This window comes from Alosa alosa, chromosome 2 (genome assembly GCF_017589495.1).
Source record: "Alosa alosa isolate M-15738 ecotype Scorff River chromosome 2, AALO_Geno_1.1, whole genome shotgun sequence".
Classification (NCBI taxonomy): domain Eukaryota; kingdom Metazoa; phylum Chordata; class Actinopteri; order Clupeiformes; family Clupeidae; genus Alosa; species Alosa alosa.
Window position 1 is genome coordinate 16,392,924 of NC_063190.1, and position 8,814 is coordinate 16,401,737.

Sequence of the window (8,814 nt, forward strand, 5' to 3'; positions counted from 1 at the left end):
TAATGGTAAACCGCGATAAAAATGTTGACGATAACAATTACCTTTTTCATTTCAAATATCATGATTATCACGGGCGATTACCACTGTGTGAAAACCATGTGTTTAATCCTTCCCAGCTTCATCCGAGCCTGCTTTTGACATACAGTAGGCCTGGTAAACAAAACTGGTACCCTACTGATTCTGTTGTCTTATTGATGGATTTAACTGTGGCACAAAGCCAATTAAACATGACCAAGGAAAAAGCCACGGTAACATTATGCTATGAATTAAGAATGCTCAGCTCAGCCTGGTTTGTTTGTGCAGTCAGGATGTAGGCCTGCACCAGAATAAAGGAATCACATCTACTCAGTAACAACTCCCTCAGCACCCCCTCTATTAGCCCAGGTGAAAATTAGTTCCAGCGTCCCTGGTTAAATGTTGCACTTTTGATAAGGTTTTGCCTATATTTTGTATAGTAAATGCTGTCACACTTTCACACTTATTTCAGCTTGTGTAGGCCTATTAGTGCTTTCTAAACATATTGAACACACTTTTAAAAATACCGCGATAATACCGAAAACCGTGATAATTTTGGTCACTATAACCGTGAGGCTAAATTTTCATACCGTTACATCCCTAGTATGTACTGGCCTCTAACTATTCATGATGCATGAACACTTCTATATTCACTTTTTGTAATGACATTTTTAAATACTGAGTTAGTGTTTTATGTCTCCCCTGCTATCACAAGTTTCTATTCAAAATATTCTGAGGACCAATACAAAATGCTTCCCCTGCTTCCATTTTTTTCCAGCTTAAAGTGTTAGCTTTTCATTCACATGAAGTATATTCGAGTATGCAACTATTACTGATAAGAATCTTCCAATAACTTATCTACTCATTCGGCTACTCGGGGGGTTGCCTCTGAGCAATGGCCTCATTTAATATTGAGTAGACTACGTTGTGTGCCTGCAGGAAACCAGCAATTAAGTGCATTCCCTGTGTGCACTAACATGGTGGGCTAAAAACTCTGCAAGGCCACTGATTTGAACCTTCACACTAAACTCCAACATCAGTTCAAGTTAATGAATTGTGACTGAATTCTTCAAACAATGTTAACACTGGGAAAAATGACCCTTCACAAAATCCCTTATTCAGACATCAATCACTAAATTGTAGGAAGACTGGCCTGATTAAGACAAAGAGACCATAGCTGTAATAAGTATACACGCTGCCATGTCAATGAAAATTTCTCTTTATCCTTCAATAGGCTAGTTGTTTCATATAGCCTAGCCTTCTCTGGACAGTCAATATGGATATAAGCCAGGATCTCGATCTTTTTCAAGGATTTATTTTACACCTAATCAGAAGCCTAACCACATTTTCAGGTCAATCTAATGCTTAAGTAATGTATCACCTTTCCTGTGGCTATCCACAGAACAATTGATTTCATCATAATGCTTTATCTTATCTTGTAGACTACTTTTTCAGATTATTCTACATTTGACTGCTGCTATTAGAGCTGCAGCCAGCCAGAAGCAGATGGGCTCCCCTGGGTTTTGCTCAAGGTTTCTTCCAGGAATATGGGAGCTTTTCCTTGCCACTGTTTCCATATGGTGCGCTTGTATGGGGTTAAGGGTTAAGCATTATCATTAAACGTCTGTATATAAATTCATATAATCACAACAAATACTAAGAACATACTAAGGATAACCGCTTAGTGTCCACATCAACCGGACCTAAGCATCTGTTATCCGAGCCTACAGTATATACTACTGCAACAACTTGCTGTGTTATAGCTTCAAAATGTATTATTATTATTATTATTATTATTATTATTATTATTATTTTCTTCTCTATTAATGTCTTAAATTGTTCAAATGTAAAGCACTTTGAGCTGCATTCTGTGTATGAAAGGTGCTATACATATAAAGCTTATTATTATTATTATTATTATTATTATTATTTTGCAACTTTGTTTGTAGAAGTATTCTTAACACGTTCAGGGGTATTGGTGGTTGTGTTTGTGTGTGTGTGTGTGTGTGTGTGTGTGAAGCTGGGGGGAAAATCTGGTTTCTCGTGGGTATTTAGTCAGGAAGTAATGATCTCCATAGCAACACATAGCTCAATCCATCAAGTGCTCAGTGGCAGATGTACAATGTGCTGACTAAAGTACCAGCATAGTAACCAAATCTCCATTTATTGATTTATTTTTAGATTTCTTACAGCTTAAAATATGCCCTGCATAGTTCCAGTAAAATAATAGCCTTAGTGTACCGGATATAAATACCTTTATAGTGGGATCTTAAATTCATGTCCTCAATCCTACATTATCTGATGGCAGCCTAGTAGGCTTACATGTGGGAAAACAGGGCCCGTGCTCATACAGTAGGTGGTTTTCCTCCTCTGTGACAAAATACCTATATATTAGACCTTTCGTCATTTGTGCGAGTGTAACGAGTGTAACGAAAGGGAATCAGACCTTAGGCTTGGCGTAGGCTGCTATGTTTGTTGGATATGTTCTCATTACGAATAATATTAAATCTATTTGCCAAAAATATAGTTATACGATAGCACTACACGAACGACCTTAAACCGAACCCATAATCGCTGTCCATGGTCCTGACTCCTGACAAACGCTTCCTTTTGCAGTGTCTGGCTTTATCGTGCTTAGGCCAACGCATAGGCTAGGCTACAATCCTTGGCCTGTAGAAACTTGTGGTAGGATTTAAAACAATCGCTTGGAGCTGGCTATTTCTTGAGCTTGTGACACCCATCACACACAACAGCAAATAAACATTTTATCTGAGAAATATGCCAGGCTAGAGAACATATTCCGTAGCCCTACAGGCAATTGTCTGCCCATTGCACGAACAGTCATTAAGTTTTTGGTTGACCAGCTGACAGCCTGATAGGCCTATGATTTCCTGGTAGATTTGGCCTGCTTCACGTGAGGTAGCCTTGAGTTAACCTTTCAGCCTAAAGTAGGCTAGTAGCCTAAAGTAGGCTCCTACAGCGTTTTCTATCAGAAAGAAAATAAATGACGGAAAAATCCGTCTCAATTACCGAAATAGGCCACACGCCCACACCTGCCATAACCCTGGTCCACTAACCTAAGCTGACACAATTATACCAACAAAATACACAAATGTCACATCTGTGTAAACTAGGATAGCCTACAGGCTACTTCCTGCTGATGGAACCAGCTGGACAAATACACGCGTCGTGCATGCACACCTGGTTGGCTAATCGGACCTGGAGTAGGCACTCTTTCTACCAAAGTTACCGTGCATTTTGTTTTAAGTCAGTTTGTGATTTAGATCAACAGGCTTCATTAAATGCTATGTAGGCTACACTCACCCTTAAATAAGAACTTTTGTCTTTTTTTGTCCTAGAGCAGATATCGTAGGCTATGCTAGCAGGTTTCACTGTGTGCGTCACTCTTTCTTGCGCCTGTTCCCGAAATCGAACCGACTCTCTTCCACTGAGAAAGCTACACTCACACTTCATGGTTTTTGATGGAAGATCTCACGGTCGCCATGGAGATGGTGGGAGCTCTTCCCCAGAGCAGAATAGATATCACATCGTAAGCTAGCCTATACCCTGCATTACAAAACCGGCACATATGGCGTTTATCAGTCAATGTATTTGGGTGTAAACTAGATGAATGACTTATATGGTAGTAGGCATAAGGAATCCAAGGAGAGACAATGTTGCACATAAGGAATGGGCTATTTGCTGCGTCGTGAATCGGATCGTAGACTATAGTTCTATTAGAATTACCAAACAATCACTATCACAGAAATTACGTGTTCGTTACCTGAAGAAACACAGACCTTTAGACCCGGTATGGATGGGAGCCGTCCCACCATTCAAGTCACAAAGTAGGCTATCTAAACGCAACGGAGCTAAGCTGTTGATTAGGCTATTTACCAGAAAGGCAACATGTCATTCGTAGCATAGTCAATAAAACGACGACTTAGGCTAATGTAGTCTAACACTAGGCCTATTCATTTCAATCACTTTAGACCAAGAGGGATGTTTGAAATTCTCAAATAGGCAAAACTTAACGGACTACATGGGGTCTAAGTATATACTATCATAGACAAACTGTAAGTCTGCCATGGCAATATTATGTAAGACTTCTTCATTAAGGCTACAAATTGTCACTTAATCAGTCTTCCCATTACGCAAACACCATGAGCCTTGGTCTTGAAACCAAACGAACGTGAAAACGACTAGGCTATAGAGTTTTACATACCTAATAATGAGACCGTGTTTATTCATTCATGATCATCCATTCAAATTTGTTCCGAATTTCCAGGTCATGAAGAATTTGCACAAAACGACAGTATCGAGATTTCATAATTCCCCTTTCGTTTCATGGAAAAATCCATCTAATGCCATCCTGCCATGTCCTCCTTTGTTGAGGAGAGAGAGGGTGGGAGGACTGGTGAGGAAAAGCGTGTGCGTGAGCGACCGAGAGAGGGAGGGAGAGAGAATCTGAACGGATCGAGAAGTAAAAAAAAGACAGTCAAAGAAAAAAAAAAAAAAAAAAAAGGTAGGCAGGCCTAGTCCTAAATTAACGTCTGCATTACAAGCGGTGAGGATCATTCAAATTTAAGGATAGAGCAAAAGACCAACGTATAATGTAAGTGTAGGCTATAGGCTATAACAAGGTGTTTCAGAGGCTATATGGAAAAGTAGAGCATATCCTTGCAAGACATTTTTATTCTCTGCTCTGCGGGGGTTGACCAAGGTGATTATGAAGCCCAAGAGGTGTCGTTGCGAGAATTTTATTAAAATGTACACTCATTTTACTAAAATATGTGCTCATTTCAGAATCAGAATCAGTTTTATTGGCCTACACAAGGAATTTGACTTCGGTAGGTGTTAACTCTATACATTCAACAAATAGACATGTAGTGGTATACATTCAGTAGACAAATAGTAATATAGACACATACTGTACAATAGAGACAACAATATAGGCCTACATATAGGCACATACCAACATAAAATACAAAAATACAAATATACAAATAAGGCATAATATCAAGACAAGTACACATGGAGTGGGATGTACACCACATTTGTCACTAAATTATGTTTTCATTTTAAATAAATTGTGTGCTTGTTTTCTTTTGATTTTGATCACATATTTTATTCACAGGACCAGCAGCACAGACCAACTGGGCTATTCTGCACACATACAAAATTTCCCTTGATCATTTAAGTCAGAAGCGAGTCATTGTTAAAACAGAAACAATTCCACTTTCCAATTCTTTACTCTGGTCCCAAATGCTGTGGGCAGATCAACTGTTTGTGCTGAAACCACACCCAATCGGAGCTAGGTGCTGTCCCTCTCCATTTTTCTCCCCCTTTATTGTTCCATCCATTCTCTAAATCAGCTTATTCTAATTGGCACAATTCTCCATCCAGATAGTTGAGCTAATTAGTAGGTATGTCTGTCTTAAGTACATGTACTGTACTGTACACTGAAAAAAAAATATAGCTGGAATTACTTGATTTTATCATGTACATCGGTTGCACATGAATGAAATGTCTAGGTTTACAAAATTGATTCATGCTGTGATAACCCAATTTGATCAAGTAATTTCAGTGAAATTGATTAAGTTTATATGAAGTATTTATGTAATTTCAACGTCATTGTGTTATACAGGTAACATAAGATACAACTTGGCTCCAAATTCTACTGGTCTCTAAGCATAACCCTCTTTAAGAAACTCAAGTGAAAACTTTTGGCAACACTGTTAGCTGCATGAATATCTCAGTGTTCTTGCAAAGGCTCATGGGAACACAATGAAATGGTGACACCAAGGCATCCCATGTGTTCATTTGCCTTACTGGTTCAGTACTTATGTGCTTCAGGTTCATGGGCGGATTATAAACTTTCGGGCCCCTGGGCCCAGATGTATTAAGGGCCCCCCACTTATTGTCGTATACAGTGATGGCCAAAAGTATTGGCACCCATGCTAAAGTTGACTGAAAAGAGGAATATAAAATCATCTTTTGGAAATTGATCTTAATGCCTTAAGTGAAAAATGAGGAAATATCTAACCTTTAAGGACACCAATTTTCTTAGTGAATGAATAATGTATCATAAATAAATAAATGTTCTTCCTATTTTAAGGCCTTTATGGCTCACCTGCACAGTTGTCCTTTAACTCCAAGGAGTTTGAGTGTTCGGAGGAACAACTGTCCAGCAAAGCAACTGACCTCCACTGGCTCACTGCATGCTTTCCAGCACTCCTAGTAATTGTAACATAATATGGTTTGATACATTGGACAGCCCTGACTTTTAATTGTTTACAGTGCAGGAAGTAGCCTGATTTCATTTGATTAACAATAAAATGTTGGCCTACACTTAGTTTACATTTCGACAATAAATGGTTTTGGTTTTTGATGGTGGCATCATTGCAGGCGTGGGCAATAAAAGGCCATACTAACTTTAGCAACGGGTCACACCACGATTGAATGAAACTCGAATGGAAATTGTTGCACATACTGCAAAGTCAGTATAGTGTGAGTTCAGAGTTCGGATGGCCTGGGGATAAAAACTTCTCCTGAGTCTCTCAGTTCTGGCTTTGTGACTACATAGGCGTCTTCTTTATTTCAGCGTTAGGAATAATCCATTGTTAGGATGAGAAGAGTCCTTCAGAATCTTTTTGGGCTCTTAGGAGTACTCTTCTGGAATAGATATCTTGTAGAGCAGGGAGTTGAGTTCTTATAGTACGTTCAGCTGAGCGCACTACATGTACTCTCTGCAGAGTACTACAATCTCTAACTGTGGCGTTCCCATACCAGGTGATGATGCTACCAGTTAGAACACTCTCAACCGCTGAAGTGTAGAAGGCCTTCATGATGGATGTAGAAACTTTGAATTTCCTTAGCTGATGAAGGAAGTAGAGTCGTTGTCTGGACTTCTTCAGAAAATATTGAGTGTTAACAGTCCATGTTAAGTCTTCAGTAATGTGGACACCAAGGTATTTAAAACTTGTGACTCTCTACAGGTTGCCCGCTGATCATTAGTGGGGTGTGTAACTGTAGTTCTGCTGCTGCCTTCTGTAATCCACTACCATTTCCTTGGTTTTATTGACATTCAGTGTCAAGTTGTTAGATTGACACCACTGTGCCACCTCATCAACCTGATCCAAGTAGAGCTGTTCATTGTTGTTACTAATCAGGCCCAAGATCACTGTGTCATCTGCAAACTGGATGATGGAGGTATGACTACTGTTGGCTTTGCAGTCATGTGTGTAGATGTTGTACAGCAGTGGACTCAAAACACAGCCTTGGGGAGCACCAGTGCTGATGGTTAATGTGTCAGATGTCAGACCCCCCACTCTAACCACTTGTGAACGGTTGGTGAGAAAGTCAAATATCCAGTGACACAGGGTGGTGTTCAGTCCTAAGGCCTTCATCTTTGTGACCAAGGTGAGAGGTACTATCATGTTGAATGCTCGTGTTGTATACCATCCTAGAATTAGAAAATAAGTGTTGATAGTGTGACAGTGAGTGAGATCCAAACATTAATGACACCGTTATAGAGAAATGATGTAGCTTTATTGATACCATATGAAATGAAACCAGCTTGGTACTGTAGATTTATGCATATGCAGTGAAGCTGGCAACCTGCTCAAACAAAGACAAGCCCTGGAAAAAGCTCCTGATTGCATTCAGACAAAAAGAACCTCCTATTATCTCTGGAGTAAAAATATCCCTCAACAGCTGCTCAAAATGGAAAGCACTTAGAAAATATTCAATGAACCATAACCTTCTATAGAGAGACTTGCCAATGTTTCAAGGACATAAGGGTGAATTATTAATGCATCACTTTTGGAAAGTAAACTGAACCTTTATATTAAGTTCTCAATACAAATGATGCTTGAATAACATAGTATAAATATATGTTTTGAATAAATAAACAGTTTAAACTAAAACTAAACTGCCAAGCTACCAATCTCATTAAGTGTGTTCCAGAACACGGAAATTAATCCTGGATTGCTGGTGGGAATTACACGTTTATTTGTCCTTCACATGACCATATACCATCAAAATTTAAAGATGATATCAAAACTAGTTTCCTGATAAAAAAAAACCCCTCAGAAAGTGGGAAATTGTTGCTTTAAATGACCGTTAATGTATCCCCAACAGCAACATATGGAATTGGCATGGATACAAACATAGTTTGACCATACTAATTGCCTTGACCTAAGAGACAGAGCACTGTGTGCTGGTTGTGACCTTATCCAAACCTACATTGTGCAGTTATTGGCCAATTATGAGAACCCTAATACCTTGGTCCTATTGCACGTAAGTGAGTGCAGAGAAATGGGACAGAGATTTAACCCATCTCTGTAATCTGTCCATTTACTGCCTGTCCTTTGCTGGCTAGCTTCCTTGCATTAGAAGAGGCAAAAATCAGGCTGGGTCTGACAGATCTGTGACCTAATAATTGGGAGGAAGCTGAACCAGCCATGCAAAATCAGAACATAGCAGAATCTCTGACGCATTAGGCTAGTGGGGTAACACTTGGGAACCATGCAGAATCACCAAGACAAGATATGCAAATAAACCAGAATCTTAGGAGACTTTTTTTAGTTCCAGTTTTCTCATGATGGTGCATCATGTGAAATACAAATAGAAGGAAATTAATTTATTATTATTATTATTATTTCTTTTCATTCATCCATGCTCTCTTCCAATCAATGTGGATTTTGTGCTATTTAGAGAAGTTTCCCTTTATTAAATTTCTTGAGTATTGCCTGTTGACCTCTGACTATACATAGAATCTCAGAGTTAATATTGATG

At 39.1% G+C, this 8,814-nt stretch overlaps 1 protein-coding gene across 2 annotated transcripts in view; it reads right to left on the reverse strand.

The window, feature by feature from the left end:
* kcnj6 (potassium inwardly rectifying channel subfamily J member 6) overlaps nt 1-4,457 on the reverse strand; it is a 28,955-nt gene extending 24,498 nt beyond the window's left edge. Inside the window, exon 1 of one of the 2 annotated variants that reach the window (XM_048237708.1) lies at nt 4,241-4,457. The gene's annotated coding sequence lies outside the window, so the exon portion shown is untranslated. Of the gene's footprint in view, nt 1-3,339; nt 3,465-4,240 lie in introns of those variants that run through there. The other variant, XM_048237709.1, reaches the window with a different exon arrangement.
* Between the last annotated feature and the right edge of the window lie 4,357 nt (nt 4,458-8,814).